Source organism: Apodemus sylvaticus, chromosome 2, assembly GCF_947179515.1.
Source record: "Apodemus sylvaticus chromosome 2, mApoSyl1.1, whole genome shotgun sequence".
In the NCBI taxonomy this organism is placed as follows: Eukaryota; Metazoa; Chordata; class Mammalia; order Rodentia; family Muridae; genus Apodemus; species Apodemus sylvaticus.
Window position 1 is genome coordinate 119,515,752 of NC_067473.1, and position 13,680 is coordinate 119,529,431.

Consider the following 13,680-nt stretch of genomic DNA (forward strand, 5'->3'; position numbering starts at 1 on the left):
GGTGTTGTGTGACTCATGTGCCCTGCTTGGTCTTCCTAAGGCCATGCTGGTGGGCTTTCTTCTCTGAAGGCACTGAACTGTTCTTCCAGAGGCCTTGCCTTCACTCCTACCTTGCTCTACAGGCAGTGTCTAGGGCTGTCTGTGATCACAAGCCTGCTGTGTGCCCTTTATAAGGCTCCAGAGGCAGGGTGGGTGTGGCCTAGACACTAATCACTCTCTGGGAATGGTTGCACCTGAGTTGCAGGCCTCTCTGCTTAGCTCCACCCACAGGACACTGGCACATTTGTCAAGGCAAAAGAAGGAAAAGCAGGTAAAGTGTCCCCACCTGAAACTGGGGGACCCAGCGAGGACTTTGGGGGCGGCCCATTGTGTGTTTCACTGAGCCCCTGTGCGATAATGGATTTGTTCCTTCCCTCAAATGCCTCAGTGGCTGTGGTGCTGCTGATCCAATATGGGCTGCCTCAGAATGGCAGACCCGAGAATCTAGTGGTGGATCAGCTTCGAAGCTGGAGGTCTCAGCTGAGATTCACTCTACACCTGTATACTGCTGCCCCATCTTCCTGGCCCCAAATAGACTCCAGCCCCAGGGAAGAGACTGGGTAGGTCATGAGGCCAAGGTTAGAAGGCCGAGGATAGAAACCTTCATTTTCTCTATACTTACTTAGGCATCCATATAGATTAAAGGTAGGAATTTTGGGTGTCTCACATGAGTACTGAAAAGGTGTAAAATACTGAAATACCAAACTGTTTGGTGAATCAAAAAAATCAATAAGCAAAACAAACAAAACAAAACAAAACAAAACAAAACAAACCACCATTCTGTAAGGCAGGGTGTGGCGACACAAGCCTTTAATCCCAGCAGTGAGGAGAGAGAGGCAGATGAATCTCTGAGTTCAAGCTCCGCCTTTAATCCCAGCAGTGAGGAGAGAGAGGCAGATGAATCTCTGAGTTCAAGCTCCGCCTGGTTCTCACAGTGAGTTCCAGGAGAGCCAGGGCTGTGTAGAGACACTGCGTCTCAAAACAAACAAACAAACCAAGCACTGGGCAGCCACGTAACTCTCCTGAGACAGGGTCATGTTGTCCAGCGATTCCCCTCCCCCGACCTCCCATTTCTTCCTTTTGCCCCAGTGCTAATTCCCTGTGTTAAGAAATGAGACAAGGAGCTGGGCTGTTGTGGCCCACACCTGTAATCCCAGAACTCTGGGAGGCTGAGGCAGGAGAATTTCTGAGTTTGAGGCCAGCCTGGTCTACAGACTGAGTTCCAGGACAGCCAAGTCTATAGAGAAAAACCCTGTCTGAAGGGGAAAAAAAACCAAAACTAAAAAACAAACAAACAAACAAACGAATAAACAAACAAACAAACAAACAAACAGAAATGAGAAAAGGACCAGCATGTTGGGAAGAGACTTTATTGCAGAGTACAGTGGGGAGCTTCCAGGGTGACAGTGGACTGTGCTGACAGGGCAAGGCCAGTGACCTTCTGTCGGGTTAGGGGTGGCTCACATCCTTTGAAGGTCTAGAAATGACATCTGAGGGCAGGGATTGGGGTGGGGGAGATGGAGGTCCTAATTGAGAGTCTGAGACCCCTTTGCACTAGGCTGCCCACCAGCCCTCCTCCTTTTCAAGAAGAGTCGGTGCAGAGTCCTTTTGTCACCTTGGCACATCTGAAAGGCTTTGAGAGGCAGCACTGAGAAGGCCAATGCGGCCAGTCCAGGAACCAAGTGGGAAGCCATCAGAGTCCAGAGCCCTGGGACAGTCTCCCAAGCTGTGCTCCTTGCACTTTGCCTTCTGTGTCTCCGACTCTGGCTGACTGTTGTTGCTGATGCGGGCTGTGCTCTGTGTTTTTGACTGCTCAGACACACTGGCCCACACCCCGAGAAGGTTTCCCCAGGCAGGCTGGGCCTGAACACCCAGGGAAGTCAGAGATTGTGCAGCAAGGACAGAACGCTGGTCCAAGTGGCCTTTCCTGAGGATGTGGCACAACATCAACACTCTAAGGGTGGCATCTTGCAGGTGTGTCAGTGGAGATGAGTTGCACGGGTCTGTGTCCACAAGACTGGGAGTGCAGGCGAAGGAGTTTATGACTGACCATCCTTGAGGGAGGAAAGCAAGGGCCCTGGCCAGAGGGACACTGTGCGTGGTGTGTTTTTGGGGCACAGATGGACCTGAGAGCATTAAAAGCGAAGGCGGCGGCGGCAGGCCCTGAAAACTGGAGGCCTGAAGGAATGGGAGGGCGGGGCTGGGGGCTCCGAGTCTTGGCTAGGATAGGAGAGAAGCAGGAGTTCTGGGTTGAGATCATGTGGTGGGCGATGGTTTAGGATAAAAGACCCAGAGTACCATTCAGTTGGACTGTCTCTCACTGGGGACCTCTGTACAGGATTAGCTGAGTTGTTCAGTTTCTCTTCCTCTTCCTCTTCCTCTCCCTCTCCCTCCTCCTCCTCCTCCTCCTCCTCCTCATCTTCCCCATCCTCTTCCTCAACCTCTTCCTCCTCCTCCTCCTCCTCCTCCTCCTCCTCCTCTTCCTCTTCCTCTTCGCTTTCCCCTTCTCCTTCCTCTTCCCCCAGAAAAAAGATGAAAACGTACCGTGGCCGGGTGGGGACAAGGCAAGGTTCCTCTTTCTGCTCCTCCTCCTCTTCGCTTTCCCCTTCTTTTTCTCCTTCCTCTTCCTCCTCCTCTCCCTCCTCCTCTTCGCTTTCCCCTTCTTTTTCTCCTTCCTCTTCCTCCTCCTCCTCTTCCTGTTCGCTTTCCCCTTCTTTTTCTCCTTCCTCTTCCTCCTCCTCTTCCTCTTCCTGTTCGCTTTCCCCTTCTTCTTCTTCTCCTTCAAGTGGACTGTCTCTCAGTGGGGACTTCTTTACAGGGTTGACTGAGTTGATCAGGTCCTCTTCCTCTTCCTCCTCCTCCTCCTCTTCATCTTCCTCCTCCTCATCGCTTTCCCCTTCTTTTTCTCCTTCCTCCTCCTCTTCCTCCTTCTCTTTTTTTTCCTCCTCCTCTTCTTCTTCCTCTTTGCTTTCCCCTTCTCCTTCTCCTTCGTCTTCATCCAGAAGAAAATTGAAAAAGTCCGGTGGCAGGGTGGGGAGCCTGGGAACAAGCCGGGGTTCAGGCCTTGCTCTTGCCATGGGACATGGACATTGCCCAGCTGCTGTGGCAGCGGTGCGCTGGTCCTCGCCTTCATGACAAATCCTGTTGGCTGGCCTTGAACATGCAACAGGCCCAGCAATATTGGAATCCAACCGGTTCGCTGCCTCTTCGGGGGTCGGAGCAGACAGGTTGACCTCAGGCTCATAAATGAAGTGGCTGAAGCTAGGCCGAGTGTTGGGCCATGGACCAACTTCAGACTCCCAGCTGGTACCTTCCTCTGAGAAGTTTATTGAAGGGCACCAGGGAGGTTGCTTCACGGGCTCTCTGACTGTGTCTTCTTCCATCTCTGAAGAGAAGTAGCTGTGCGAATTGGGAGTCTGGGACTCCTTTGCATTCCAGATGCCCACCATACCAGCGCTGATGAGCCTCAGGTCTGGGTACCAGAAAGAGGGGAGACGCTGGAGTTCTGGGCTCAGACGTGTTTGCTCACCCCATATGTTCAAGCCAGAGTCAGACCCTTTTGGACCGCCTGTCACTGGGCTCTTCTCTGGAGGATTGGCTGAGTTGTCTGGTGCCTCTTCCCCTTCCTTTTCCTCCAGAAGAAAGTTGAAAAAGTCCCTTGGCAGAGTGGGGATAAACCAGGGTTCAGGCCTTGCGCGTGTCCCCGTGGGACAGTGAAATGGGCGAGCTGCTGTGGCAGCAGTGTGCTGGCCCTTGCCTTGATGACCAAAGCTGTTGGCCTGCATTGACCGCCCTACCGAGCCAGTGGGATTTGACCCCATCCAGGTGGCAGACTCCTCAGGGTTCCAGGCAGACAGCTTGATCTCGGGGTCATAAACGGACTGACTGAAACTAGAGAGGGTGTTGGGCTGGGGACCGACCTCGGGCTCCCAGGAGGAACCCTCCTCCTCTGAGGCCTTCCTGGCAGAGCACCAGGGATCTTGCTGCACAGTCTCTGGGGCTGCATCGTGGTCATTGTCTTTGTCTTTGTCTTCTTCCATCTCGGAAGAGAACCAGCTGTCTGCTTCTGCAGTCTGGGAACCCTTTCCATTCTTCCCACCCATCATTCTGGCTCTTAGGACCTCCACCTCTTGGGCCGAGAAATAGGACAGACACTGCAGTTTTGGACTCACGGGTGTTTGCTGACGCCAGATGTGCAAGCGGGAGTCCCGTCCTCTTACACTGCCCAACAATGGGACCTGCTCTGCAGATTTGGCTGGGAAGTCGGGGACATGTTTCTCCTCCTCCAGAAGAAAGCTCCAAGAGTTCCCTGGCAGACTCGGGGAGAACCAGGGTTCGGGGCTTACTCCCCGCAAGAGCCAAGGAAGTGGGCCAGCTGCTGTGGCAGCAGGGTGCTGGCCCAGACCTTGATGAGAAGAGGTCTTGGCCTGCCTTGAACACACTACTGACCCAGCTAGATTGGACCCCATCCTGTAGGTTGTCTCCTCGAGGGTCCAAGCAGGCTGCTTGATCGCATGCTCAGAAATGAAATGGCTGAATCTCAGGATTTTCTTGGGCCATGGACCGACCTGGGGCACATAGGTGCTGCTTCCCTCTGAGGACGTTCTTGCAGGGCACCAGAGATCTCGCTGCACCAGCTCTGAGCCTGTTTCTTCTTCTTCCATGCTTGAAGGGAACAGGCTCTCTGAATCCGGAGATTGGGAGATTTTTCCATTCTGGCCACCCATCATAATGGCTCTTAGGGACTCAGGCTTGTCTGTGGGGGAGACAGACAGACAGACAGACAGACAGATGATTGTAAGACCTTGAAGAAGAGGCCAAGACCAAGAAGACATGCTGGGCTCAAAAAACATTGGAGGCAACCAGAGACAGGGCCAGAGCCTTTTCAGGTGGGACATAGCAAGGGCCAATCCCAGTAGCATCTAGGAAGCTACTTTGGGACTCACCTGTCTGGGCTCCAAAACACAGCCTGTGAGGCACCAGGACCCCAAGATCCTCATCGACCTGAACTACAGGACAAGCTCCAGGACTAGACCCCAGACCTGCCTGCTTCTCAAGACCCTTTCTTACAACACAAAGTCAAAGGCTCAAAAGAGCTGAGTGGCTGAGTTAATGCTCAGGACCAGAGTGAGGGCCCACAGGGGAAAAACAAAATCCTCCCTGGGCCATTCCTTCTGCAATCCCTTCATGTCATTCACAAGAAACCCCAAAGAGAGCCTTGCTGCTCTTTTTTTTTTTTTTTTTTCCCCCCTTTAGTTTTGTGCATTTGGTTTTCTCAAGACAGGGTTTCTCTCTATAGCCCTGGCTGTCCTGGAACTCGCTCCATAGATCAGGCTGGTCTCAAATTCAGAAACCCTCCTGCCTCTGCCTCCCAGAGTGCTGGGATTAGAGGCGTGTACCATCATTGCCTGGCTGCTTTGCTGCATTTAGGGCGTGAGCTAAAACACGAACTAGATCATCCCCCACCCCCATCCAGAACCCAGCAGGACACTGCTCCTTCTTCCCAAACCAAAGCTCCCTTGGGCTCCCACTCACCAAGGGTGCTAGCCTAGAGGCCTGGGAGTCAGGGCAACACACATTTCAACTCAACACAACCATTCCATCCCAAGAGGACGCCTACCTCCCCAGGCTGAGAAAGACCCTACCTGGACCTACAAACAGGCTGTAGGTGTTGTGTGACTCATGTGCCCTGCTTGGTCTTCCTAAGGCCATGCTGGTGGGCTTTCTTCTCTGAAGGCACTGAACTGTTCTTCCAGAGGCCTTGCCTTCACTCCTACCTTGCTCTACAGGCAGTGTCTAGGGCTGTCTGTGATCACAAGCCTGCTGTGTGCCCTTTATAAGGCTCCAGAGGCAGGGTGGGTGTGGCCTAGACACTAATCACTCTCTGGGAATGGTTGCACCTGAGTTGCAGGCCTCTCTGCTTAGCTCCACCCACAGGACACTGGCACATTTGTCAAGGCAAAAGAAGGAAAAGCAGGTAAAGTGTCCCCACCTGAAACTGGGGGACCCAGCGAGGACTTTGGGGGCGGCCCATTGTGTGTTTCACTGAGCCCCTGTGCGATAATGGATTTGTTCCTTCCCTCAAATGCCTCAGTGGCTGTGGTGCTGCTGATCCAATATGGGCTGCCTCAGAATGGCAGACCCGAGAATCTAGTGGTGGATCAGCTTCGAAGCTGGAGGTCTCAGCTGAGATTCACTCTACACCTGTATACTGCTGCCCCATCTTCCTGGCCCCAAATAGACTCCAGCCCCAGGGAAGAGACTGGGTAGGTCATGAGGCCAAGGTTAGAAGGCCGAGGATAGAAACCTTCATTTTCTCTATACTTACTTAGGCATCCATATAGATTAAAGGTAGGAATTTTGGGTGTCTCACATGAGTACTGAAAAGGTGTAAAATACTGAAATACCAAACTGTTTGGTGAATCAAAAAAATCAATAAGCAAAACAAACAAAACAAAACAAAACAAAACAAAACAAAACAAACCACCATTCTGTAAGGCAGGGTGTGGCGACACAAGCCTTTAATCCCAGCAGTGAGGAGAGAGAGGCAGATGAATCTCTGAGTTCAAGCTCCGCCTTTAATCCCAGCAGTGAGGAGAGAGAGGCAGATGAATCTCTGAGTTCAAGCTCCGCCTGGTTCTCACAGTGAGTTCCAGGAGAGCCAGGGCTGTGTAGAGACACTGCGTCTCAAAACAAACAAACAAACCAAGCACTGGGCAGCCACGTAACTCTCCTGAGACAGGGTCATGTTGTCCAGCGATTCCCCTCCCCCGACCTCCCATTTCTTCCTTTTGCCCCAGTGCTAATTCCCTGTGTTAAGAAATGAGACAAGGAGCTGGGCTGTTGTGGCCCACACCTGTAATCCCAGCACTCTGGGAGGCTGAGGCAGGAGAATTTCTGAGTTTGAGGCCAGCCTGGTCTACAGACTGAGTTCCAGGACAGCCAAGTCTATAGAGAAAAACCCTGTCTGAAGGGGAAAAAAAACCAAAACTAAAAAACAAACAAACAAACAAACGAATAAACAAACAAACAAACAAACAGAAATGAGAAAAGGACCAGCATGTTGGGAAGAGACTTTATTGCAGAGTACAGTGGGGAGCTTCCAGGGTGACAGTGGACTGTGGTGACAGGGCAAGGCCAGTGACCTTCTGTCGGGTTAGGGGTGGCTCACATCCTTTGAAGGTCTAGAAATGACATCTGAGGGCAGGGATTGGGGTGGGGGAGATGGAGGTCCTAATTGAGAGTCTGAGACCCCTTTGCACTAGGCTGCCCACCAGCCCTCCTCCTTTTCAAGAAGAGTCGGTGCAGAGTCCTTTTGTCACCTTGGCACATCTGAAAGGCTTTGAGAGGCAGCACTGAGAAGGCCAATGCGGCCAGTCCAGGAACCAAGTGGGAAGCCATCAGAGTCCAGAGCCCTGGGACAGTCTCCCAAGCTGTGCTCCTTGCACTTTGCCTTCTGTGTCTCCGACTCTGGCTGACTGTTGTTGCTGATGCGGGCTGTGCTCTGTGTTTTTGACTGCTCAGACACACTGGCCCACACCCCGAGAAGGTTTCCCCAGGCAGGCTGGGCCTGAACACCCAGGGAAGTCAGAGATTGTGCAGCAAGGACAGAACGCTGGTCCAAGTGGCCTTTCCTGAGGATGTGGCACAACATCAACACTCTAAGGGTGGCATCTTGCAGGTGTGTCAGTGGAGATGAGTTGCACGGGTCTGTGTCCACAAGACTGGGAGTGCAGGCGAAGGAGTTTATGACTGACCATCCTTGAGGGAGGAAAGCAAGGGCCCTGGCCAGAGGGACACTGTGCGTGGTGTGTTTTTGGGGCACAGATGGACCTGAGAGCATTAAAAGCGAAGGCGGCGGCGGCAGGCCCTGAAAACTGGAGGCCTGAAGGAATGGGAGGGCGGGGCTGGGGGCTCCGAGTCTTGGCTAGGATAGGAGAGAAGCAGGAGTTCTGGGTTGAGATCATGTGGTGGGCGATGGTTTAGGATAAAAGACCCAGAGTACCATTCAGTTGGACTGTCTCTCACTGGGGACCTCTGTACAGGATTAGCTGAGTTGTTCAGTTTCTCTTCCTCTTCCTCTTCCTCTCCCTCTCCCTCCTCCTCCTCCTCCTCCTCCTCCTCCTCCTCCTCATCTTCCCCATCCTCTTCCTCAACCTCTTCCTCCTCCTCCTCCTCCTCCTCCTCCTCCTCCTCCTCCTCCTCCTCTTCCTCTTCCTCTTCGCTTTCCCCTTCTCCTTCCTCTTCCCCCAGAAAAAAGATGAAAACGTACCGTGGCCGGGTGGGGACAAGGCAAGGTTCCTCTTTCTGCTCCTCCTCCTCTTCGCTTTCCCCTTCTTTTTCTCCTTCCTCTTCCTCCTCCTCTCCCTCCTCCTCTTCGCTTTCCCCTTCTTTTTCTCCTTCCTCTTCCTCCTCCTCCTCTTCCTGTTCGCTTTCCCCTTCTTTTTCTCCTTCCTCTTCCTCCTCCTCTTCCTCTTCCTGTTCGCTTTCCCCTTCTTCTTCTTCTCCTTCAAGTGGACTGTCTCTCAGTGGGGACTTCTTTACAGGGTTGACTGAGTTGATCAGTTCCTCTTCCTCTTCCTCCTCCTCCTCCTCTTCATCTTCCTCCTCCTCATCGCTTTCCCCTTCTTTTTCTCCTTCCTCCTCCTCTTCCTCCTTCTCTTTTTTTTCCTCCTCCTCTTCTTCTTCCTCTTTGCTTTCCCCTTCTCCTTCTCCTTCGTCTTCATCCAGAAGAAAATTGAAAAAGTCCGGTGGCAGGGTGGGGAGCCTGGGAACAAGCCGGGGTTCAGGCCTTGCTCTTGCCATGGGACATGGACATTGCCCAGCTGCTGTGGCAGCGGTGCGCTGGTCCTCGCCTTCATGACAAATCCTGTTGGCTGGCCTTGAACATGCAACAGGCCCAGCAATATTGGAATCCAACCGGTTCGCTGCCTCTTCGGGGGTCGGAGCAGACAGGTTGACCTCAGGCTCATAAATGAAGTGGCTGAAGCTAGGCCGAGTGTTGGGCCATGGACCAACTTCAGACTCCCAGCTGGTACCTTCCTCTGAGAAGTTTATTGAAGGGCACCAGGGAGGTTGCTTCACGGGCTCTCTGACTGTGTCTTCTTCCATCTCTGAAGAGAAGTAGCTGTGCGAATTGGGAGTCTGGGACTCCTTTGCATTCCAGATGCCCACCATACCAGCGCTGATGAGCCTCAGGTCTGGGTACCAGAAAGAGGGGAGACGCTGGAGTTCTGGGCTCAGACGTGTTTGCTCACCCCATATGTTCAAGCCAGAGTCAGACCCTTTTGGACCGCCTGTCACTGGGCTCTTCTCTGGAGGATTGGCTGAGTTGTCTGGTGCCTCTTCCCCTTCCTTTTCCTCCAGAAGAAAGTTGAAAAAGTCCCTTGGCAGAGTGGGGATAAACCAGGGTTCAGGCCTTGCGCGTGTCCCCATGGGACAGTGAAATGGGCGAGCTGCTGTGGCAGCAGTGTGCTGGCCCTTGCCTTGATGACCAAAGCTGTTGGCCTGCATTGACCGCCCTACCGAGCCAGTGGGATTTGACCCCATCCAGGTGGCAGACTCCTCAGGGTTCCAGGCAGACAGCTTGATCTCGGGGTCATAAACGGACTGACTGAAACTAGAGAGGGTGTTGGGCTGGGGACCGACCTCGGGCTCCCAGGAGGAACCCTCCTCCTCTGAGGCCTTCCTGGCAGAGCACCAGGGATCTTGCTGCACAGTCTCTGGGGCTGCATCGTGGTCATTGTCTTTGTCTTTGTCTTCTTCCATCTCGGAAGAGAACCAGCTGTCTGCTTCTGCAGTCTGGGAACCCTTTCCATTCTTCCCACCCATCATTCTGGCTCTTAGGACCTCCACCTCTTGGGCCGAGAAATAGGACAGACACTGCAGTTTTGGACTCACGGGTGTTTGCTGACGCCAGATGTGCAAGCGGGAGTCCCGTCCTCTTACACTGCCCAACAATGGGACCTGCTCTGCAGATTTGGCTGGGAAGTCGGGGACATGTTTCTCCTCCTCCAGAAGAAAGCTCCAAGAGTTCCCTGGCAGACTCGGGGAGAACCAGGGTTCGGGGCTTACTCCCCGCAAGAGCCAAGGAAGTGGGCCAGCTGCTGTGGCAGCAGGGTGCTGGCCCAGACCTTGATGAGAAGAGGTCTTGGCCTGCCTTGAACACACTACTGACCCAGCTAGATTGGACCCCATCCTGTAGGTTGTCTCCTCGAGGGTCCAAGCAGGCTGCTTGATCGCATGCTCAGAAATGAAATGGCTGAATCTCAGGATTTTCTTGGGCCATGGACCGACCTGGGGCACATAGGTGCTGCTTCCCTCTGAGGACGTTCTTGCAGGGCACCAGAGATCTCGCTGCACCAGCTCTGAGCCTGTTTCTTCTTCTTCCATGCTTGAAGGGAACAGGCTCTCTGAATCCGGAGATTGGGAGATTTTTCCATTCTGGCCACCCATCATAATGGCTCTTAGGGACTCAGGCTTGTCTGTGGGGGAGACAGACAGACAGACAGACAGACAGATGATTGTAAGACCTTGAAGAAGAGGCCAAGACCAAGAAGACATGCTGGGCTCAAAAAACATTGGAGGCAACCAGAGACAGGGCCAGAGCCTTTTCAGGTGGGACATAGCAAGGGCCAATCCCAGTAGCATCTAGGAAGCTACTTTGGGACTCACCTGTCTGGGCTCCAAAACACAGCCTGTGAGGCACCAGGACCCCAAGATCCTCATCGACCTGAACTACAGGACAAGCTCCAGGACTAGACCCCAGACCTGCCTGCTTCTCAAGACCCTTTCTTACAACACAAAGTCAAAGGCTCAAAAGAGCTGAGTGGCTGAGTTAATGCTCAGGACCAGAGTGAGGGCCCACAGGGGAAAAACAAAATCCTCCCTGGGCCATTCCTTCTGCAATCCCTTCATGTCATTCACAAGAAACCCCAAAGAGAGCCTTGCTGCTCTTTTTTTTTTTTTTTTTTCCCCCTTTAGTTTTGTGCATTTGGTTTTCTCAAGACAGGGTTTCTCTCTATAGCCCTGGCTGTCCTGGAACTCGCTCCATAGATCAGGCTGGTCTCAAATTCAGAAACCCTCCTGCCTCTGCCTCCCAGAGTGCTGGGATTAGAGGCGTGTACCATCATTGCCTGGCTGCTTTGCTGCATTTAGGGCGTGAGCTAAAACACGAACTAGATCATCCCCCACCCCCATCCAGAACCCAGCAGGACACTGCTCCTTCTTCCCAAACCAAAACTCCCTTGGGCTCCCACTCACCAAGGGTGCTAGCCTAGAGGCCTGGGAGTCAGGGCAACACACATTTCAACTCAACACAACCATTCCATCCCAAGAGGACGCCTACCTCCCCAGGCTGAGAAAGACCCTACCTGGACCTACAAACAGGCTGTAGGTGTTGTGTGACTCATGTGCCCTGCTTGGTCTTCCTAAGGCCATGCTGGTGGGCTTTCTTCTCTGAAGGCACTGAACTGTTCTTCCAGAGGCCTTGCCTTCACTCCTACCTTGCTCTACAGGCAGTGTCTAGGGCTGTCTGTGATCACAAGCCTGCTGTGTGCCCTTTATAAGGCTCCAGAGGCAGGGTGGGTGTGGCCTAGACACTAATCACTCTCTGGGAATGGTTGCACCTGAGTTGCAGGCCTCTCTGCTTAGCTCCACCCAAAGGACACTGGCACATTTGTCAAGGCAAAAGAAGGAAAAGCAGGTAAAGTGTCCCCACCTGAAACTGGGGGACCCAGCGAGGACTTTGGGGGCGGCCCATTGTGTGTTTCACTGAGCCCCTGTGCGATAATGGATTTGTTCCTTCCCTCAAATGCCTCAGTGGCTGTGGTGCTGCTGATCCAATATGGGCTGCCTCAGAATGGCAGACCCGAGAATCTAGTGGTGGATCAGCTTCGAAGCTGGAGGTCTCAGCTGAGATTCACTCTACACCTGTATACTGCTGCCCCATCTTCCTGGCCCCAAATAGACTCCAGCCCCAGGGAAGAGACTGGGTAGGTCATGAGGCCAAGGTTAGAAGGCCGAGGATAGAAACCTTCATTTTCTCTATACTTACTTAGGCATCCATATAGATTAAAGGTAGGAATTTTGGGTGTCTCACATGAGTACTGAAAAGGTGTAAAATACTGAAATACCAAACTGTTTGGTGAATCAAAAAAATCAATAAGCAAAACAAACAAAACAAAACAAAACAAAACAAAACAAACCACCATTCTGTAAGGCAGGGTGTGGCGACACAAGCCTTTAATCCCAGCAGTGAGGAGAGAGAGGCAGATGAATCTCTGAGTTCAAGCTCCGCCTTTAATCCCAGCAGTGAGGAGAGAGAGGCAGATGAATCTCTGAGTTCAAGCTCCGCCTGGTTCTCACAGTGAGTTCCAGGAGAGCCAGGGCTGTGTAGAGACACTGCGTCTCAAAACAAACAAACAAACCAAGCACTGGGCAGCCACGTAACTCTCCTGAGACAGGGTCATGTTGTCCAGCGATTCCCCTCCCCCGACCTCCCATTTCTTCCTTTTGCCCCAGTGCTAATTCCCTGTGTTAAGAAATGAGACAAGGAGCTGGGCTGTTGTGGCCCACACCTGTAATCCCAGCACTCTGGGAGGCTGAGGCAGGAGAATTTCTGAGTTTGAGGCCAGCCTGGTCTACAGACTGAGTTCCAGGACAGCCAAGTCTATAGAGAAAAACCCTGTCTGAAGGGGAAAAAAAACCAAAACTAAAAAACAAACAAACAAACAAACGAATAAACAAACAAACAAACAAACAGAAATGAGAAAAGGACCAGCATGTTGGGAAGAGACTTTATTGCAGAGTACAGTGGGGAGCTTCTAGGGTGACAGTGGACTGTGCTGACAGGGCAAGGCCAGTGACCTTCTGTCGGGTTAGGGGTGGCTCACATCCTTTGAAGGTCTAGAAATGACATCTGAGGGCAGGGATTGGGGTGGGGGAGATGGAGGTCCTAATTGAGAGTCTGAGACCCCTTTGCACTAGGCTGCCCACCAGCCCTCCTCCTTTTCAAGAAGAGTCGGTGCAGAGTCCTTTTGTCACCTTGGCACATCTGAAAGGCTTTGAGAGGCAGCACTGAGAAGGCCAATGCGGCCAGTCCAGGAACCAAGTGGGAAGCCATCAGAGTCCAGAGCCCTGGGACAGTCTCCCAAGCTGTGCTCCTTGCACTTTGCCTTCTGTGTCTCCGACTCTGGCTGACTGTTGTTGCTGATGCGGGCTGTGCTCTGTGTTTTTGACTGCTCAGACACACTGGCCCACACCCCGAGAAGGTTTCCCCAGGCAGGCTGGGCCTGAACACCCAGGGAAGTCAGAGATTGTGCAGCAAGGACAGAACGCTGGTCCAAGTGGCCTTTCCTGAGGATGTGGCACAACATCAACACTCTAAGGGTGGCATCTTGCAGGTGTGTCAGTGGAGATGAGTTGCACGGGTCTGTGTCCACAAGACTGGGAGTGCAGGCGAAGGAGTTTATGACTGACCATCCTTGAGGGAGGAAAGCAAGGGCCCTGGCCAGAGGGACACTGTGCGTGGTGTGTTTTTGGGGCACAGATGGACCTGAGAGCATTAAAAGCGAAGGCGGCGGCGGCAGGCCCTGAAAACTGGAGGCCTGAAGGAATGGGAGGGCGGGGCTGGGGGCTCCG